This window comes from Cydia pomonella, chromosome 8 (genome assembly GCF_033807575.1).
Source record: "Cydia pomonella isolate Wapato2018A chromosome 8, ilCydPomo1, whole genome shotgun sequence".
NCBI classification, from domain to species: Eukaryota; Metazoa; Arthropoda; class Insecta; order Lepidoptera; family Tortricidae; genus Cydia; species Cydia pomonella.
In genome coordinates, this window is record NC_084710.1 from 21,389,190 (window position 1) to 21,411,836 (window position 22,647).

General features: G+C 35.6%; 1 protein-coding gene and 1 non-coding gene across 2 annotated transcripts in view; one reads left to right on the forward strand and one right to left on the reverse strand.

Moving 5' to 3' along the window:
• Window positions 1–22,647, reverse strand: part of LOC133520834 (centaurin-gamma-1A) — a 491,067-nt gene that overhangs the window by 164,868 nt on the left and 303,552 nt on the right. The window lies entirely within an intron of this gene.
• On the forward strand, window positions 5,427–5,498 carry Trnah-gug (transfer RNA histidin (anticodon GUG)). Its single transcript has one exon. It is a non-coding gene; the product is annotated as a tRNA-His (tRNA).

The window sequence follows — 22,647 nt, forward strand, 5'->3', positions numbered from 1 at the left end:
CTAATCGATCAATTCGGATTAAAGACACATTGCGTAACTCGGAATAACTGCAGTTTGCGAATTAAACATATGTAGGTACAGGTACAGTCAGCATCAAAAATAGCGGCTGAAACAACGCGCCAAAAGTATCTGATATTCCGGATAACTTTTTCAAATATAGATAAATTTCTAAAATTCACGTTCAAAAGTTTACCTTTTACAGGTGTTCTATATTAAAGACATCACTTTTTGTTAAGCTGTTACAGAATGATACTTATGAAGCGTTATTTGATCAGCTACTTTTGATGCTGACTGTACCTACTTATAACGCAATTAAAGCTAATTCATATTTAAATTTGGTAAGTCTAAATGCTGATTACGCAAACTAAATACGTACCTACATCTTTAAACGGCTGTCAGATACGTAGGTAATTTTTTTTTAAAGTATTTATGAGTTAAGGGTATACGTCTTTTCAGTGGACATTATAAAATAAACGGACTATAAAGCCTAATTTTCGTAATTTACCCCTTTAAATTAGTATGACGCAAATATCTTAAAAAAATCTGAAAAAATCAATAACTTTTGTAATGTCTACAAGTTTTCCCGAAAATTTTTGACCCACATACCTAGTCTTGGACGGATTAGTATACTTTTCCCACAAAAACTAATTTGGAGATCTTAAAGCACGCATTCATCTCGTCAATTTCAATTACACTCTAAAGATATCACATTTATCGTTATCATCTTTAAAAACTCGATTTATCAATGAAACCATCGTTAAAAGCGTTATTCAATCTTTTCAAGCCAACAAGGGGCTTGTGCAGATTTCGGGCCTCGGCCGGGAAGCAAGTGTTTGCCGTCCGGTCGCATGGTATATAATCATCGTTTTTATGGTCAAATTGGATTAGAGCGTGAAATAAACATGTTACGCGCTGATTGAAAAGGGGTATATGACATTTTTGAAAACTTGAATATATGTATTTCGATTATTTTTAACATGCCGACAATTTTTTTATCATTTATAACAAACTTAAATCTAATAAGGAACGGATGTGAAAAAAGCTTGAATTCCAATAAGAACTGTATAATAGTTAGAAGAAAAAATCTAATTTGAAGCTAATAACACAACAACCATGAACACTTCAATTTGACAACTGTAAAAAAAATATAGTTCAAATTTATAAACAGAAATAACCGTTTTTAGCAACATCTAACGCCAGGAATAATTTTGGCACCACCTTCGGCTTTTGGCACACTGGAAATATTTGGAGCCTTGCTGCATCAAATCAAATCTGAAGCCAGACATTCAATCCGGAGGTAGCGGGTTCAAATCCTGGCTCGTACCAATGGGTTTTTGGGATCTTATGTACGGAGTATCGTTTGGAATTTACCGTGAGGAAACCTGTGAAAAGGTGTATGTGAAGTCTCCAACCCGCATTGGGCCAGCGTGGGGACTATAGCCGAAACCCAGCAGTGGGACATAGGGTGAATTATTATTATTTAGATTAAACTCATACATAGGAGCACAAAAAATACTTCTATATTTATTTCTTTCTATACATCTCGCTCCCACTAATATGCCAGTACGAGCGATATGCATAGAAAGTAAGTTAAGCACACGCCAGCGAATATGTCAGTGTCATGTCAGTGACGAGCTCGTGGTAAGGCTACTAGTGACATGACAAATACATAGCAACTTTAAAAATACATCAGCGAATACACCGGTAAACATCACATTATACAAATTTTAAAATAAATAATTACTACAATATAAGAGAGATGTATGTAATATGTACATTAAATTTAGAGAAGTAGAAGGTCCCTAATGTCAGAGTAGACTACTGATACTAATAAGATTTGTAGTAGTGTCAGATACACGGTTCTTCTCTCAACCAGCAGAACCAGACCATAAGGTCTGTTACAATTTGCCAAACGAAGGGTGCGTATAAATGGAATCCCACATTGTAACGTTCTGGTTCGAGATGGCTTGTAAGATCTTTGTATGGCATACAAAGACATGATTATGTATGATTGAAACGAATTTTATTAGCGTGTTAGTCGGTTTACAAGGTTTTTATTAAGTTGGCTTTAAACTTGTATTATGTGAATTGAATGAGTTAGATTTGGATGATCGTAGTCGAATCGGAGGGTACAGTTAAGTTCACAATAGTACATTACGATACAAGTCCGAAAAATAAGATTCGCAACGAGTGGTGATAAATTAAAACACGACCGAAGGGAGTGTTTTAAACCGACACGAATTGCGAATTACCTATTCGCACATGTATCGTAAAACGTTTTACAGTACCATAGAGAAATAAGAAGTTATAGTGCTCACTCCATATTTACATCAGTTTTGGTACCAAACTCTATTACTTCTTATTTCTCTATGACAGTAAATTATGGCCCTTTACAATTTCGATATAGTTAAGTAATGTGCTAATTATCCCACTAGTGCGGTAAAGTAGCATCATATGTACTGTAAACATATGTACACGCCTCTAAGAAACTGACAATAAGGTCGTGTGAATATATTTTGAACGTTGGCTTGTATGGATGTTTGTGAACATGGTGCCAATTTTATACGAGTACATTATTTGACTGTAAAAATACAAACTTTAACAGGCCAATTTCTAGTTTTAGTTATAAAATCTCATTCCAATATGATACTGACCTGATACTGATCTGAACCCCTAGTGTACATTTATTCGCTATTGTGACGTCACGGCCGCGTTTGCGTTAAGTCTCATTTTGTATGGGATGTAGAAACAGCGCACCAAGCGGGACGTTTTGGAAACTCAAAATCCAATACAAAATGAGACTTAACGCAAACGCGTACGTCACGTTTCGCTATCGAATAAATGTACACTAGGGGGAACTGTCAGTGTCAAAAGTGATGTTTTTGGATTTGAGTTTCAGATTTTAAATTTCATTCCAATATGATATGATATATATATGATAGTAATGTAAATTAAAAAATTACCTTAATTATAAGAAACTGAAAAACAATTTCGTATTTTCAACTTACAATTCCAAGGATCTCTATCTTAAATTGGTTAGCTCTATTAGTATATCTACTCTGCAATGATTCTTATTGGAAAGTTTTTCTTACAGGAAAATTCTTAATAATTTGAGGGTAAAATTTATCCTCTTGCCTGTATGATTCATTTATTTTTTATTTTGAAACGTAATAATATACAGCATTACAGTCGAGACCAAAGCACTGTACAATTCAGATTATATAATAGGATTACATACTAGGAAAAACAGATCACAATCAACTTTCGTCCATCACCTCGCAATACCGCAGACACATCTGATACACAGCCGTCCATCGACTTGCAAACATATCACAATCTGGTGCCCATGACAGAAGGGAGTTCAGCAGCCTTAGAGCCCGCACAGCAGGCGAGTTTTTATGTGCTACAGTGCGTGTAATTGGGACGGCCAAAAGCTTGTGACTTCGCGGTCGCAGGAGATTTTTGGGCACAAATGGAATAGCGAGTCTAACAGTTCGTCCTACCAGCTCAGGACAGTCTGATGATAAGGATGTTGACCGAAATTTCAGTCATTTTTTGCATTTTTTCGACAACGATGTTTTTCTGCTAAATACACAACTGAAATTTGTGCACAACTGAGGTTCTACCCGTACCACCACTCACATAATTATGAAAGGTTAAATAACCATAATGATATATTTTAAAACCAAACTTACCTAAATCTTACCTGATAATTGGTAGTTAGTTTTAGTCATTTCAGTTTCAGTCATCAATATTTGGTTCCCTCGGGATGTCCCGGGACATCCCGGCGTCATTCCTAGGATATGGTAGAGGAAACCCTCTAAATTTCTATAATAAACCCAAAAAAAAAACAATATTTGGCTTTCTAACTTTCTTATTATAAACTTTAAGGAAATTTTAAAGTTGCTAGCGAAAGGTCAAAAGAAAGTTTATTTCTATATAATATAGAATCTTTAATTTTGAAGATCTTGTAGTTTTAAATCTTTATGATTGTTTAACGGCATTTAGACTAAATATTTTTCAAGCTAACATCGTCGAATCTAATTATAAGTACGAAGTACCTACTATACATATTATATACGAGTACATCCAGGCTGTTTATTTAGTCATCTGCAATAATTTACGGGGGGAATATATAGGTCATTTTGAGCAACTTTTACTATGGGACCAATCCCGATCGCAAAAGAAAATTGGTGTTTCATAGATTTTGGCTATCTAACCTTGACATTTTCTAAGGGAAATATTTTTTTTTTCGCGATTTTGGGGTTGGCCCCATAGTAAAAGTTGCCCAGGATGACCTCTATTCGCTATGTGCATGACTGTCACGCAACCTAGCCGCAAATCTAGAGGAAAACGTCAATTCACTACAGCTTATAAAACTACTCCAAAACTAAAAACTGCTGAACGGATTTTCATACGACTTTCATCTATTGATAGAGTGATTCTTGAGGAAGTTTTAGGTATATAACTTGTTAAGGTTATATGAGCTTTAATCGAAAACGCTGTCTAATCCGTTTGAGCTATAGCAACACAATGTATGGTGGCGTGGGGTTGTCTCTCTTTCATGGGTCTACAAAAAAGTCCGTGATGTTGAATGTCTATCTTTTTAGGATAACTTACTATACCCATTCTTAACTTCTAGAGAAAGATAATATGTGGTATTTGCAAAGCGATTTACACGGATATAGTGTTCATAATTATCAAATTAAATACGTTAGTTATATTAAGCATTCCATACAGATTACAATAGTCCCTTACACCATACAATTTAAATGAATATTTCAGGAGTAATCGTAAATTAAAATTTCATTTCGAGCCATATAAGTTGTACGAAATGTTAAAGACGCTATACGCAGTTAGTTCTAATTTTTACCACCTTATGCGATGGGATCGCTTTACCCACCATGCACTTCGCATGGTCCCAAAATTAACCCCGTAAATTATTGCAGGTGACTAAACAAACACTACTATGCCTACATACATGATAAATACCGTTTTAATGTATATATCGTTCGTTTGATAAAACTGTGTTTCTTACGAGTTATAATAATTAATATCGTGTATGTACAATAAAGAAAAAATTGGTTTAGTCCAATGGTACCTTACTGCATATAATAAAATCGCGAAAATACTCAAACCCACTTCTTTAGCAAATCAATTTATGTAACTAGCCCTGTAGGGCTAAGATGGTCGGCTTTTTATCATTAGTCACCATGCCTGTCACGTTCTAACAAGTATGTGAGTGCGAAAGTGACAGGCATAGTGACAGGTGATAAAAATGGAACCATGCTGCCATCGCTGAACCATCCTGAACTTCTTATCAAAATATAGGTACATGTCTTATACATAATTTGACTTAACTACAGACTTGTGTAACGTTGTCGAAGGCCATATGAAATTTCGCACCGCCTCTCATCGCCTCGATAGCCGTGATCGTCTAGTGGTTAGGACCCTACGTTGTGGCCGTAGTAACCCAGGTTCGAATCCTGGTCACGGCAGTGCGAGACACTGTCATGGCGGGGCATTCTTTTTGTATTTTTGTTTACATTCTTTGATTTTACATTTTTTACTTTTATATTCACATTTCATATATAGTACACTTTTTTATTAAATTTTTTATATATTATGGAATGTTTGTTTACTAAAATAAATAGTATTAAGACGACAGATTTTCTGACTAATTTTATCTACACTTTTTACAGGGCAATTTTATATACACTTTTTACGTTTGCTTATTTCAGCAATTTATTGAAGATTTTTTTTCCTACTCAATATATTTTATAATTGTATTAAATTGTAATAAAATAAAATATTAAACCGACAGCCATATCATTAAATCAAGTTTAAATTGAATTAACAACACATGTTAAGCTGCCACCTAGCGGCCAGTAGCTGAAGTATTCCATAAATTTAGTTTACAACGCCATCTACCCGAAATGTAACTAACGACGTGAAGCGAACTTTTTTCTTCGTTTGTAGAACGGACTAAATGTTGAATATGCTGTAACATAGATGTCGCTAGTAGTCATTAAAACTCGTTTGTTTTGTTTTCGAATGAAGTGCTGTCGTTTCTATTATGGCCGCATGCATCCGACGACGCCGTGAGCTGCGCATCGTAATGATTTGTTTACAAGAAATGCTAACTATACATTCCATTACGCGTCTGAGGTATAAATAATTATATTAGGTTATATAGGTTTTTATTTTTATATAGGTATATAGGTTTTTATTTTTGTTACATTTTACTTTATTACGTTCACTATATCTCGTGCTAGTTTTTAAGGCATATCATGGCTTAAAAACTAGCACGAGATCCAAAACAAGTGTATACAACACGCTTTACAAGTAAGCGCAAATGTTAGAAATTAATTTAACACGATATCATAGCTACCTACAGTGAAAAATATCAGAGAACAAATACCTAACTATCTAAACATCGCAATATAACAGAGCAATAAACTTTACATTTTAAAAAGGAACGCAAAAAAATGACAATGTATACGAATCATTCTAAAACTTCTATTTTTAGCAGAATATTTTTTTATTTTTGTGACAACACTATAACAAATACAAATAAATATTTTTTTTTGTGAGTCGCCAAACCAAATGTAGGCACAGCTGTAAAGAAAAACCTCTGATATTATTTTCAATTACTTTAATATGTCTAAGTACATATAAAAGTTTCGCTTTCGTCCGAAATTGAGTCAAAAAATCCGGTTTCGATCGGACACATCTTTTATCGTGAATGTAGCGAAAATATTACAACTTCTCTCGGTGCGGTATTCACTATGGTACGGTACTTACTCAATGCGTGTCAGTAGTTACTCTCAATGAACAAATATGGAGTGATACTTGATAAAGACGATGCATCATAAAGTTTTTGCTGTAATGAAATTATTAGCATTTAATTAAGACACGTTAAGCATCAATCGTACAGTTAATGAACTGAGTAGAAAATTGCAAACGTTTATTACCGTAAAATTACTTTGCTCCAATATTTGCTCCAAATTAAGGAAATTATGAACATTGTTTACCTACCTATAGTACCTGAGAAGAGTAAATTATCATATTATATAGAAATATGTACGTATAATATTTCAATATCATCATCATATATTTAAGAGTTAGACTCCTGTCGGTGGAGCGATTTCCATGTGTGTCGGTCCTCTGCCTTCTCCTTGGCAGCCTGATACGACACGACCTTGAGTTTTTCCTTTACTTGCTCTATGTAGGTTCTCCTTGGTCTCCCCCTCCGTCTCCTTGCTTCAACTCTCCCTTCAATTATGTTCTTGATATATTCGTCGTGTCGTAGCAGGTGTCCAAGTTTTACAGAATTAGAGCATGATTACCCACAGGGTAGCAAAGGACCATTTTAAATTACTGAGGTAGTTCTTGAAGTACTTACAGAGGAAATACGGTCATAATGACCTGTAGGTAGGTGGGCAAAATGACATAGTAGGCATATTTCGAAATTGGCGGGCTGTAGTGAGTTTATCTACATAGCAACTCCTCACAGCTGGCATTTTTAGGGTACCGTAGCCAAATGGCAAAAAACGGAACCCTTATGGATTCGTCATGTCTGTCTGTCCGTCCGTATGTCACAGCCACTTTCTTCCGAAACTATAAGAACTATACTGTTGAAACTTGGTAAGTAGATGTATTCTGTGAACCACATTAAGATTTTCACAGAAAAATAGAAAAAAAAAAACAAATTTTTTTTCATCAAACCCATACGTGTGGGGTATCTATCCATGGATAGGTATTCAAAAATGATATTGAAGTTTCTAATATCATTTTTTTCTAAACTGTAATTTTTTTTCTAAAATAGTTTGCGCGAGAGACAATTCCAAAGTGGTATAATGTGTCCCCCCCCTGTAACTTCTGAAATAAGAGAATGATACAACTAAAAAAAATATATGATGTACATTACCATGCAAACTTCCACCGAAAATTGGTTTGAACGAGATCTAGTAAGTAGTTTTTTTTAATACGTCATAAACGGTACGGAACCCTTAATGAGCGAGTCCGACTCGCACTTGGCCGCTTTTTACAATTCTGCGAGATGCCCAGCGCCATCTGCTCAGTCGCATCGAAGTTTCTATTGTCCACAAAAGTTTATTTTATACATGAGTTTCTTCAGTTTTCATGAAAATTAACTGCAGTAATTTATTGTGATGATTTTTCCTAAGGGCCTACGCTAGCTGACGCGGACGCCCGCCGCGTGCGCACGCACGCGGGTGCTATTTGTAGGTGAAATCCGCCGCACGCGTCCGCTTCAGTTAGCGTCGCTCATACTATTTTTCGTTAACCCGCTCGTCCGCTCCGTGCACCCGCGTCAGCTAGCGTAGGCCCTAAGACTGGAGACCAATGATATTAGCTAGTGATTTGTCCTATGATCTTATCGAATTTTACTAGAAGTTTAGAGTCACTTTAGACGCTGGCACAAATCTTACATCTCAACAAAACAACAACGCCACCACCATCAACAACAACCACCATCAGCAACGCCATCTGAGCTTAGATTGTTGCGTTTGTCCTCATTTATGGTAGCTATATTTTTTACAAAATATAGACATTAGAAATTTTCGTCTCTTAAACCTAATAGAGTTGCCTGGGGCATAGTTCCCAGAACGCGTGCTGCATTTCCCCGTTTGATTGCCAGACTTAACCGCTGGGCGAAATATTCCCCCGCACGAAGGTCGCCAGACACCCACATTTTACTGAATGCAAAGTTTTTTTTATTTATTTTTATGCGTCTTGTTTAAAATTGGGGCAAAATGACATATATATACAGTGTAAAAAACTGGACAAAACGACATAGTTTATGTCATACAGAGATGATGACACTTGTCCCTGTATTTATTGCAATGAATTTGAATCCCGTTCTTAGCCCGGTGCAAGCTGGTTACGATATAAAAAAATGTCCTCGTTGAGCTCATATTTCATCTGCTGATGTTCTAAAAAGATCAAACATTTTTTGTGAACTATTGCCAAAGAATTTTAGTGTAACATTATGTCCTTACTTTTCTTACTTAATTTCAAACTCGTCCAAAACTACTACATACTTAACCAAAATAACAATTGCCACCTGACAATAACAATTCACCGTTCGTTACTTTACGTTACTCACTAATCAAGGAATATCTACGAAGTAGTCATTGTCAGTTGAAAATCGTACAATTGATGAAATAGGCGCCCGGTTTTACTGAGTCCACAGTATATACTGTACCGGTACACAGTAGTTCAGGCCGTGCTTTATCTCCGTAATTCCCATAAACTATGCATGCCCAAAACAAGGATTACCGTCATGCCTCGTTTATTGCTGCTGGCGTTTGTTGGGGCTAATTGAAAAGGGTCGTGTTGCTGTTCACCATCTTGTGTATCAGTTGTCTATTTCACCGACATGACAATTTGCACCTGACAATGACATTTTCCATTCTTGTACAAATGTGATGGCCACTGGAATTTGAACCTATAGTGCACGGAATACAGTAGATTTTATTTTGTTTGAAAATTGCACGAAACAAAACAAATGCAACTCTGTCCTAATTGAATATGATTTAAATTTCATCGAACTGAATAAGTCCTATAGGTAGGACCTTGGGCCTTACGAGGATATTAAATCGCATAAAAAAAGAGTCAACCAAATGAATACTTATATAAAAATATACCTATTTATAATATCAGCTTTAAGAATCTTTATTTCTCAGAATAAGATATAACAAAACTTGATAATAAATGAGTAATTGTCCTGGTCGCTCATAGGCGATGCCAGTAAGTACTTATTATCTGTTTGAAAATTAGATTTTTTCTTAAAGTTATATTGGATAATTAATTCAATTGAATCATTAAATTATAATAAGTACACTTACTTCAATTGAATTAGAGGAAAACGAGTTTTTTCATCACAATTTACTAGAACAATTTGCAAGAACTCAGTGTCAAGCACCACTAGAGTACCATCCATCTGAGTTAATCAGAAAGCGGTTTTCTCTTCATTTTGGCGAGTTGCACTTATTAATAAATTTTGTTCGCATCTCTCACAGATATTGAGTGTTTATTTTTATGATTGTAAATAATCGGTAACTAGGTAAATACCTATTCATATATTCATTTAATTGTATTAAAACAACAAGACGATTACCCTCTGATTATCCTTTAAAGGATTACCCCTCAGATTACTACTTAAATAACTAAGTTATTAAATAGGTAATAGAAATCGTATAAAATTAATAAATTAATGTATGGTTCAACTCTCATGTGTCGGTCGCGGTACTCTTTCAGCCATCATTAATGCGATGGTACTATGCAATACGTTCACTAGACTTAAAACACTCAAAACGGTTATGCAATACGTTTTTGCTAAGTTTGAAATATATGTACATATACATTTAGTATCATAATTAATATAGTCATTCATAAAATTAAGACCGAATCACTTAATATAATATTTGTTTTCTAAACTCACAATACAACCACAGTAGCAATACAGCAAATACATTTTCTATTTTATTATGTCAGTTCTATAAGTGTATTTTTTTTAATACATTATAAAAATATACAACATTACGTCTCAGTCTTTCGTTACCGACAGAGCGAATATTTGGATAAAATAAAAATAGAGGGCATTTGAGATTTGATGCTTAATACCTGAAATACTGTGGATTGTTATTGTTATCGTGGTTGATTGCTGTGCTAGTTTAGTTTGCGCTGAGAGAATAGCAGCTACAGCACCGATATTTGTGCAAATATGGTCAAACGTGTCATGCTGTCATTAATATTTAATTAAAGAAAAAAAAAAAAGTTCATCTTATTTATCTTTATTCAAATGAAAAGACTTACTGATCATGTTTGTTGTACGCTGACTTTACCTACTCAGGTTTAACTGGTTATTATTAACTAAGCACCGTAATACGAGTAGCTCGAATATACATAAGGTATATAAAATTAATTTATAAATATATTCCGATGTCATTAATGGGCCTTGGCCCTTGCCCTATTTTATTGTATGCAATATGAGCGCAATAATAAACATATGAATTTGGGTAAATTCTAATCTTATATAAGAAATAACTTCGAAAGTTGAGTAGTAGTTATACTAGTAGCCTTATAAATTTATTTTTTCATAACTTAACCGAAAGCATATGGAATTATGCACGTTCATATATTTCTTATATTTCAAGAACATGATGGATTTTTACATTTGATAATATCCGAAGTATATTTCTTCTTGAATAGATCAGAGATTTTAACGAATTTCAATGACGTTAGACACGTTTTGGAGAAAAGTAAAATAAAAAACTATTATTTTTAAGTTAAAAATCTTAAAACGCGCTAGGCCGCGTAAGTCTTTGTAGGCCGTTGTATCACTATTCGTTCAGCAGGAGCTGCTGTAAGCCAACTTGCGTGTGCATGAGCCTAATAACTGAATTTTCTCATTGTCGCCAGCTGCTCAGTGAACACAGCGTATCCCACCCTGTCTGGAGGTAATGCTGGGTTGTATCGTTAACATAAATTAGGTCTTATTTTAGTTATTACTCTTAGACGAGTCTAAAGTTGATATCAATAGTAGTACCGCCTGTCTTCTTTAATTCCGTATCGCAGACAAGGACCGCTAGCGAACTTTCACACATTCATAAAAGGACGTTTTATGAATTAATTCTACTTTTTGTAATCGAATTAAACTGAATGTAAAGTAGACCACAAAGTGTATAGAATCTTAGTGAATTATGTTTCAGTGTGAACAACAAATTAAAACGTGATTATTAGGCTTTGTTTTGATATCCTAATAGGCGTGTTACAATATATATATATCATGTGTATATACCTAATATGTACTTTTTATTTTGAACCTACATACCTAAACTTTCTTTATGCTTTTAAACAAGGCTTTATAACTCAATTGGCACAGTATACTTGTGTATAGTACACATGTTATGTCCTGAACTTGGTCTGCAGTCTACGCAGGTTGTCTACTCTGCGCAGGTGGGATACAGCGATAATAACTTCAATTACTTGATGGCTTAAAACACAACCCGTTAGACAGTTGTTCGCTAAAGCATTGATTTAATTTTGGTTCAGTTTAATTTACCATACTTCTTGATTTCTTTAGCAGTCAATTAAAATAGTATCATGTGTTTTCATGAAAAAGGATCATCAGATTGTTTTCTTTTATTACAGAATTGGTTAAAGTTAAACGACTGCTGAAATACGGTTTTAAATCATATAACTCAAAACATCAAAATATGGTACATTTGGGACACTAACTTAATACAACTTATCAAAATAAATCCCTAGAAATTGAAAATAAATAAATTCAGATCAAAATAAATCCCTAGCACCTGATAATAAATAAATTCTTGCTATTAACTTATATAATCTAATAATTTGAAATATTAAACTATAATAATTATTTATAAGTTTTTAATTGTTTTTCCACCCATTTGTGTTTATAACTGTTTAAATATCACCTTGATTTTGAAACGTGAACTATATTATAAATATGTCATACCAAGGATACTAACTGCAAATACAGTAGGTCAGATAAAAAAAAAAAAAAAGAAATACACCATGGTTAACATTAACAAATAAATTTCACCCGAATGACTTATTTTACTTCGGACTAAGATAGATATATGTTTTTAGTGTCTCACTATGATGTTTTTTAATAATATATTTCTAATGTTAGTACGGTGTATACGTAACGTACAGTAATTAAAATAAAAATCCTGCGGTCATTGGCATGGCATAATATACATTGAGAAGTTTTTTTTTTCTATGTGGTGTGTGGAGTTAGGAGGAACGTCTTAACTTAAACTAGGCACTCAGACAGCCAAAGCTTTTGTCTTATTTCAACCAAAACTTAAATCTCTAAACATCTACATGGTTAATATAAAATTATATCTGAAAAATGAAGTGACGAAATATAATTGATGATCAAACGAACTTCTTGAAGTGAAGTTCGATCGATATTATATGAGTCACTTCATTTGAAGATATAATATAAGGTCCCACCCACCCTAGAACCCTGATATAAGTTTTGGTTCTTGCCTTCTCTAAAAATAATGAAGAGCGCAGCGGTCGCCGCACGCAGGTAACCAGTAAGCGGAAGTGGGCGGATGTTGGTTTTCACAGTTTTAATCAAAATAGTTACTCTTAAATGTGTGCGATGCTATCTGTACAATAGGGAAACTACATGGTTAATATAAAATTATATCTTCAAATGAAGTGACTCATATAATATCGATCGAACTTCACTTCAAGAAGTTCGTTTGATCATCAATAATGATACGTTGTGCGAGGAAGCCGCTCTTCGGTCACCAGTTACGTCAATCAGACGCTTCGCGATTGGAAGAATGGATTAATTGCTATATCATATTGTTTATAAACTATTAAAATAGCTCGTCAACTCTAAGTTGTATAATACTTACGAATATCTTCAAATAATTTACAGCTGAAATTCCAAGCTATCTACCAATGGGGCTTGACTAGCACGGGCAATTGAAGTTGATGATCTTCCAACTCACGGAACACGGATTGTTTGTCGTAGCATATTTAGGACCGTATCGGAATAATTAAAATATTATTTACAGGACATTGTTCATTGAGAGATAGTCAGTCAAATATGAATTATAAAATATATGTCCGAATAATACCTAGAACCTACGGCAGAGACTCGGAGTTAACAAGTAGGTTTAAAGTAATGGGCTTGACTAGCATGGGCTATTGAAGTTCACGATCATCCAGCTCATAGGTCACAGACTGTTGGTCGTGCCACATACAACACGAAGCAGATTTATCACAACATTATTAGGTTTCCTTAAACATCTTCATTGAAAATAGTCAGTTACTTCCGAAATTTTTAATTGACTGATGTTTTTAAGTTGAACTTAAAAGACTGATGGTGGGCAATTATCCGGGTATGTCATTAAACTATGTCCAAAAGAGAGGTGTGGGCACTCTGAATGTCATCTCGCTTTGGTAGGGCACAGTACAGCGGATGTCATTCCAGATCTAGAGCAGAGCCCAACTGGGGATGGGGAAGTACCTCCACCTTACAAAAAACCGCAGGCAAATAACATTAGACCCTACTCATAGTGTTGTATTATTGCCGGTAAGGTTGCCAGAGCTCAACGAGGGTACGGAGTTTTGGGGTCGGCAAAGCGCATGTAACACCTGTGGAATTGCAGGCGTCTATAGGCTACGGAGACTGCTTACTATCAGGCGGGCTGTATGCTTGTTTGGTACCGAAGTAGTAAAAATAAAACGCTCCGGCCGGTCAGCTGGTCGCGCGCCTTTCAGCTACGCTGTTTTCTTGAAGGATTGTCAAATATGTCCTCTAATAATGTCCGGAATGTACAGTAATCTCCAAGTAAGCAATGGGGCTTGACGAGCACGGGCCATTGAAGTTGACGATCTTCCAAGTCATAGGACACAGGCTGTCGGCCGTGACACAGTGAACGTGCATTGAATATTGCAATGGATTCATTAAAATGTTTCGGTACCTATATGTCAGATAGAATTGTTATTGGAAATAATGCAAGTTGTGAAATCCTAGCGAAAATAAATACCAGAATACGTTTTGTAAATAAGTTGGCCAGATAATATTTGGTAGTTTATGAACTTAGTAAGTAGTAGTAGTAAGTATTTTATAAAGTTTTACAACACATTTCACAAACAATTTACATTTTTTTAATATTGTTTTTTTTTTTACATAGAATTTCGCAAACGTAGGTATCATTTGATATTCACCAGTCGCTTTTCTGCGAAGGAAATCATCGTGAGCATCCCAGACTAATCCCAATAAGGCATAATTTACCCTCTGGGTTGAAAGGTAAGATGGCAATCGCTTTCGTAAAAACTAGTGCCTACGCCAATTCTTGGGATTAGATGCCAAGCAGACCCGAGGCTCCCATGAGCCGTGGCAAAATGCCAGGAAGATGATGAAGGTAAATATCAACGTAATTTATGAACGCTTAAATAATATATTTAATTATAAACATTTATTATTGAATAACGAAAAGACACATTTTCATAACAATTAATACGTAAACAAAAATTTACCGTAAACAATAATTTAATATAAGCGCCCGAAACGTATTAAGGCTTACCATACTTTAACAGCAGGCGCTCAATATCAATACAAAAAAAATCTGAAAAAAATCTTTCTTAAATACAAGTGCATGATTTATAAGATTACATTCCTTTGAAATAACTCCAATAACGAATCCCGCCATCTTCGCGAATGGCGTTAATGAAATCAGACGCCGCTCCGGATCGGGCCAGCAATCTACAAATTGTATAAGTGCACTTAACTGGTTCACTTATTTCCCCAGGGTAGAAAAAGTAAATTTGGAGGAATTCTGGTGCGTTTTGATTAGTAGACTATCAATATGGGGAAATATTGTTCCTTTTATGTCGATAACTGATAAGGTGTATTCGAAAATCAAATATCTACTGAACTAGAAGCACTTTCTGCTGTAGCAATAATAGTTAGTTAGTTAGTGCTTCTGGGCATTTTCCGCAAATCGACAACCATTGTGCCTATTTTGCGTGAAATCGAGGTAGCGCTACTCTAACCACCCCAGCTCCTCCACGTAGCCTAGCAATGCTTTGCAGTTGTTAGTAGCAGTTGCTAACTGCCTCCTTTAGTGTACACGCAGTTCTACCTGTTGCAGTCTAGGAGAATGTGTTTTGTTGTTTCCTCTTCTTCCATGCACGCTCTGCACATGGGGCTGCCTGTTTTACACATATTGTGTAGGTGTTTGTTTCGTGTGTTATGTATGTATGTACCTATGTATGTATGTCACTTTATTGCACATAAACAGGTTAACATAAAACAGACAAAACAAAACAAAGAAAATGTTCTATAATTAATCCTACTATTTTAGGTGCTTAGTGTCCAGGTGTTTTCAGTAGTATTTTGGTGAGCTTGTAGTTCAGTTCCGGTAAAATATCTTTGGTCTGCCTGCATGCCTCCATTTCATTTCAGTACTTATTGTGCAGTTGTCTATGATGTAGCTGGTTGTGTATGTGAGATATTGGTAGGGGTATGATGGGCTCGAGAACATATGCCGGTGTTTCTGAACTGTAGCAATAATAATCGAATCGAAGCGTGGCAGTAGCGTAAGTACGTATTGCCAAAGTTAGAAAAGATACTGTCCTAGTCTAACAACCTAGCATTAGGATTTCATCTTCTTCGTCGGTCCCTCATTACTGAGGATCGTGACCACTAGGTTTTGCAGGTCCTGTGATTTATTTACATCGGTCTCGATCTCCCGTAGGTATCCCTCACCGCTTGATGGAGTATGCCTGAGGTGGCCTTCTTAACCTGGTCGAACCATCTAGTTGGTGGGGGGCCCTGTGGTCTTTCGCCTTCCGACCACATTCTCTAAACATTCATCACCTCTACGCATAACATTGCCAAAGTAAGATAGCAATCGATGTTGGCATATGGTGGACAGAGGTGTTTTGATGCCAAGCTGTGGGAGAATTGATGCGCAGGGCATTGTCCACAATTGTCACATATTTACACTTATTTATTTATTTAAACTTTATTGCACAATATAACAAATATAGTACAAATGGCGAACTTAATGTCTAAAGGCATTCTCTACCAGTCAACCATCAGGCTAAACAGAAACAGTATAGTACGTGCAGGCATTAAACAAAAAAAACAGAATAAGTAACGTAAAACAAGCAAAATAGCTATAAATAATATATACTAACGGTAATAAACTTACATAAATATACTATACTTAAATATACATACATATATATTAATTTATGTACCCAGTGAAAAAAATACTATGACTACGATGGACAATTTATTGAAATATTATGTTAATGTGATATTTGTAGAATCTGGTTACGCCTATTTTAACGGGCCACAGTACTGGCAGTAGACGGAACCCTGTCAAATTTGTATTTGTGTAGCAACGGTTCTATGAATTGTTTGTTTATTTTTATGTATGTCAGTCGTTCAATAACAGTTCTCATGTAAACACTGAATAAATTTCTAGTATACACTTTCTTAGTTTAACTGTGCTATAGATCTCTGCTAAATAGTGATAGGTTTATTCCCCACACAATTAACCAGAGAGCTTGTCGAAAAAGGGCTTTCGTAACATGCGCTCGCTTGCCTCCTATATCTAAAAAAATAACCTTATGCTATTTGATCATTGTGTATAATTCCATTCCTCTCATTCTGAAGAGGGATCGTCCATACAAAAAGAGAAAACGTTTTTCCACTTCTAAATATTTTCCATTCTCAATGATTTTTTAGTATGCTATTGAAACAATGAAAAACTAGGTAAATATTATAGGTTTTCCTGTTTTTTTCAGAATTTGCAAAACAAAAAAAACTTTTTTCATAAATGCGAAACCGACAGGACAGAAGCGATCGACATCAAAATAAAAGTGATTTGTTAAGATTTAGATAGTAGCAAAACGTTATCTCCCGAAATTGAATTCCATAGAAAAATTACCGTTATTTCGTTAGATTCCTTAGATTCGAAAAGTTATTCTTCCCTCTTGAAACGCAGGTTGCTCCTCCCAATGCCCCTCAATCTCATTACCTCAGAAGAAACAACCGCCACGTCGATCGACTAACTTATTTACCCGTATTTACCTTCCTCGGGACCCGGGGGAAATAACAGAACCCGTTAAGTGCACTTATACGAGCAAGGTTTACTTTTACGAATGAGTTGTGTAAGTTGTGTTTGATTGAGTTTATTATTCACGGTTGAAATATTTGACGAACAATACGAACATTTATACTTTTTACAAGCTTTTATTTATTCGGGTCAAATCTTGCAAGCAAAATTAGACCCTACATACATAAGTAAGTAAGGTGACACTACATACATAAGTAAGTTGGGTGACACTACATACATAAATATGTTGGGTGATACTACATACATAAGTAAGTTGGGTGAGACTACATACATAAGTAAGTAGGGTGATACTACATACATAAGTTGGGTGACACTACATACATAAATATGTTGGGTGACAGACACTACATACATAAATATGTTGGGTGATACTACATACATAAGTAAGTTGGGTGAGACTACATACATAAGTAAGTTGGGTGATACTACATACATAAATATGTTGGGTGACAGACACTACATACATAAATATGTTGGGTGATACTACTAAGTTGGGTGAGACTACATACATAAGTAAGTTGGGTGATACTACATACATAAGTTGGGTGACACTACATACATAAATATGTTGGGTGACAGACACTACATACATAAATATGTTGGGTGACACTACATTCATAAGTAAGTTGGGTGACACTACATACATAAGTTGGGTGACACTGAAAATTCAATATTGTGGTACGATCGAGCTGATCTGATTATGGTCACAGGGGGTGGCCATAGGAACTCTGATAAAACAACGCAACCTAATTGTGTTCGGGTTTGTCGAAAGAAAAGTACAGTCCTCGATAAAAAACTCGTATCAAAATAGATTTTTTTCATCTAACACTTATTTGATTTGATGCACTACTTTTAATATAGAAAATTAGGTTCAAATCAAATGCTTGAGCCAGGGCTGCGAACATGTCGAAATACTTGTAAATATAGTTCCAAAACCTTAATCATGTTTGCTTCCAGGATGAAATAACACTTGAGTCGATGATTAATTAATTAGTAGCACGTTTTGGCTGTAGAGATACTCGTAAGCTACGAGAAATATTAAAATACATACAATATGTAAAGTATGAATGCCGGCAGTTATTTGTGCTCGATTTATACTTCAGTACTATCAGTATTTAATCCCGAAACTCAATCAATATGCCTTTCATATAGCACCAAAACATGCATCATAAATTGGTATCCCGTAGCGGCAGGTGATGGACATCCCTTAGGCCGTTGTTCGTACACACGGGCAGTTGGCAGTTTACGAAAAGTATGAATACTTAGGGCTGGCAAAATGTACGTATGTGTGGTGTATTCGGGGAAATCAGAATGTCGAAAATCGTCGCATAATTCTGAAATAGGGAATATTATGTGATTTTCATGATTTTAGAATGTCTCCGACATACGAAATTAACAGAGTACAGCGAAATTATTGCATCTTCCAAGCGTATCATGTAGAAAAAAAGTTGAAACGAAAAGATTCTATTGGCGCTTTTCAAATCCAGTGTTGGCATGTCAGTAATATATCCGACATGTTTTGTGCAAAGTATTAACACGAGCTTAACCTAGCGGATAGAGAGAATAATGCAGTTAATCATTTATTTATTACATCAAATACATTAAATCCTCACATACAAATTAAATCTAACACAAAATAACGTTTTTATATGAAAGGAAATAAATGGAAAAAATTACTATCGACAGACAAAATCACATAAAAAAAAATGTTTTGTTAATTACTAATAAACCTATATCCGGACAAGGAATTTAATTTTTGTACCATTTCTTACCTTGCCACTGAGATAATAATATGGCATCTTTAGCGGCTTTTGTATGTAGGCATATTATTACAAATCACATGTACTGGATTAAAAAAACATAGAGAAGGACACTGCACCTTCAACTCAGAGAAATATTATTAGGATTAAAGCTGTTTTCTCACGATATATTTCTTCACCGTTGAGGAACTATTTATGATTTTAGTACAATTTCCGGAAAATAATTGATAAATTCACACTGTTTATGAAATGAAAGTAAGCAACATAAATAATTGACAGACTCATATCCGCAACTTAAGCTTCGTCAGGAGGGTACAACCATAAATCAGCAACAGGCGTCGTCATTACACATAAACAATAAAGCTATCTGCAACAGGCTTCGTCATTTTCCCTTGCTTATGTGGGTTTCAACACACACAATCATTTAAAAAGGATCACCCCGATTCGCACCCGGCCGAAAGGTTCCCATTATACAAGCAGCGTTTCCACGCTATATAGCCAATGACATTCCCTGCATCAGATACGACCCGGAGCTAACCCGGCGACAAAGTTCCTTTAGAAAAGATTTAGCCTCTGTTCCCCAGGGTCCCGCAGTCTCCACTGCAATTGGCACAAAATAGAATATCGGTTCCAGGGCTTTATACTTAGCGTGTTTGACTTTGGCCGCATATTCAGCAGCTGACCCAGCAGACCTAAGCGCGAAGCTAAGGTGGTACGGTGCAAACATACTGCTGGCATGTTCCATAATAGGCGCTGAGGATAATTTTTTTTTATGTTAGCATAGTCAGCAAACGAGCAGACGAGTCGCCTGATGGGAAGCGGTCATCGTCGCCCATGGACATAAGCAACACCATAGGAGCCCCTTAAGCGTTGCCGACCCTTGAGAACCCTAAATACCCGCTTTTTGAAGAATCCCATGTCGTAGCGCAAAGGAAATACCTCAGGAGGCAAGTCATTCCACATTCCGCACAAAATTACAATATTATTAATAATTGGTACAAGGGTCAAAATTCTTTTCGTTGTCTTGTCTCTGATCACTCTGTCACTCTTGTATTGGTGTCTTCTATCAAATAAATAAAAAAAGTCAACCGCTATTGCACGTCTTTCTACTCGTAACTGTAGATTATAATTAAAATAAGTTTCAAACTATTTTCATCTTGACCCACAAGCCAGGGTTTGAACCAACTACCTCTGGGTCGGGAGCCGCTAGTCTTACTGCTAAATTACTAGATATTTTCTAAAGATTTGTACCGTTTGGAATTGTCATAACTGTCATAAGCGATAATATTTGCGGCAGTAATATCGCGCTGCAATACTGCTGCAGTAATGCTGGTGTACTCATAATACCAACGGTATCTTATTCCTTCTAGATTTGACCTTGACTATCCAAAATTGAATAAAAAATAAGACAATATTCAACTGCTCTTTATTCAAATTTATGACAAACACGTCGGAAAAGGAACGGTAAAAAATAAATCAGTATGATCCATTATTATTTGAAAGAGACTGCGATAGCGGATACAAAAACAGAATGTCAATGTAAATGTTAACATAATTTTCCGGCTGATCTGCGAGGGGCGGAAAACAAAGGGTTCGATCGTTTGGAACCCTTGAGGAGGGATCCGTATGATATGGAGCGGATACAACCACCTTCAAAGTCAAAGTCAAATCTTTATTGCATATCACAAATCACATAAGATGGAACAGAAAGTGTAGAAGGACATGTGACGCCCTGCAAGGGCACAGCAATTCAATTTGATTTACACAAAGAATTTGTGAAACCTGCGTCGCGACGTCGGAAATAAAGGTAATAAAATAAATTCGCGATAGACCCGGTTTTAAAGATGTTTTCAAATGGGTTCATGTGTAGAGTTTTAATGTTAAATAGAATTTGGTTTCTATAGTTTGGCGTCACATTTCAAGTATAGACAGAGAACCAGTCTGTCGTTGTCTTCGTCTATTACTAGCTCCCAAAAAAAAGATGAGTATAATTTTCTTTGTAGTTACTGACAAATTATGTTTGCCAGACTATACCTCGTTTTTTTCGATGCTTTTTTACACACATGTTAACTCAGAATGTCTTCTAAGATACGAGTACACTATTTAGTTTAGTACATGCCATCTACAGGCCAATTGGAAAGTACACTGACATCAGAATGATGTCATTTAGTCATCGTGCGTGTGGCTCGTACTTGCCCGTATTCTAAATATCATTCTGGCCTTGGCATTCTGAGATTAATTTGTTCGAATTGGCCTCCTATTACAGTTTATAATTTATATATATTAGTGTGACTATGACTATTAAAAACAAAACAAAATTTTCAATAAAATATTTGTTCCCAAGTGGTATCATCATCTCCATACAGATACGCATCAAAAGTGAATTGTAAGGCAAATCGCGTAATGTAGACAAGCTTGCTCGATGCCATCTATCATGCGAGGGTTTCTATTTACCGGCCTAGGTAAATAAGGTGCCCTTTCGTAACAAAGATTCATTGTTGGACACCTTCAGGAAATGTTAGGCTTATTATCTGGAAGGTGCTCGTGGAGGCTTAATGCAGGAGTGATGTTTAACAGATTCTATTTTTTGCTGTCGAAGATAGATGATTCAAGTTGAAAGTTTTATTCAAATTCAAAGATGGTAAAATAAATGAATAGGAGATACAAGTATTTTCATAGAACGCGCAACGAGTCTTTTGCGTTAGTAGTAGCGATTTTTTGTGGTAGAATAGTAATAGTAATAAATGCTACGGGGGTTTTTTAGCAAGGTTTCTTGTCCCGCCGCCATCTTGCTGAGCTTACTTTGATCAATATTTGTGAGCGCGTCCGGCAAAACGTACCACTTTGTCGCTTGCCATAAGGACGCATTGTCAGGTTATTCGTATACAGATACAAGCAAATCTCGTCCTTATGGCAAGCGTGGGAGGTTTTGCCGGCGGAGGTCACATTTTTGTTTAGTAAACTAGTTTTATTTTTATTTTATTGAAGATACAATAGAAGTATACGACAGGATAATAGGTTACATCGTTAGGTACATATATTATTGAGATGAACATTTACTTCCTTAAACGCTCTCACTAAAACAACACTTGTTCGTGAGTAAAGCATACGGTAATCCAAGTGCTAAAATAAAAATACATACACGTACATAGGCTACGGAGACTGCTTACCATCAGGCGGGCCGTATGCTTGTTTGCCACCGACGTAGTATA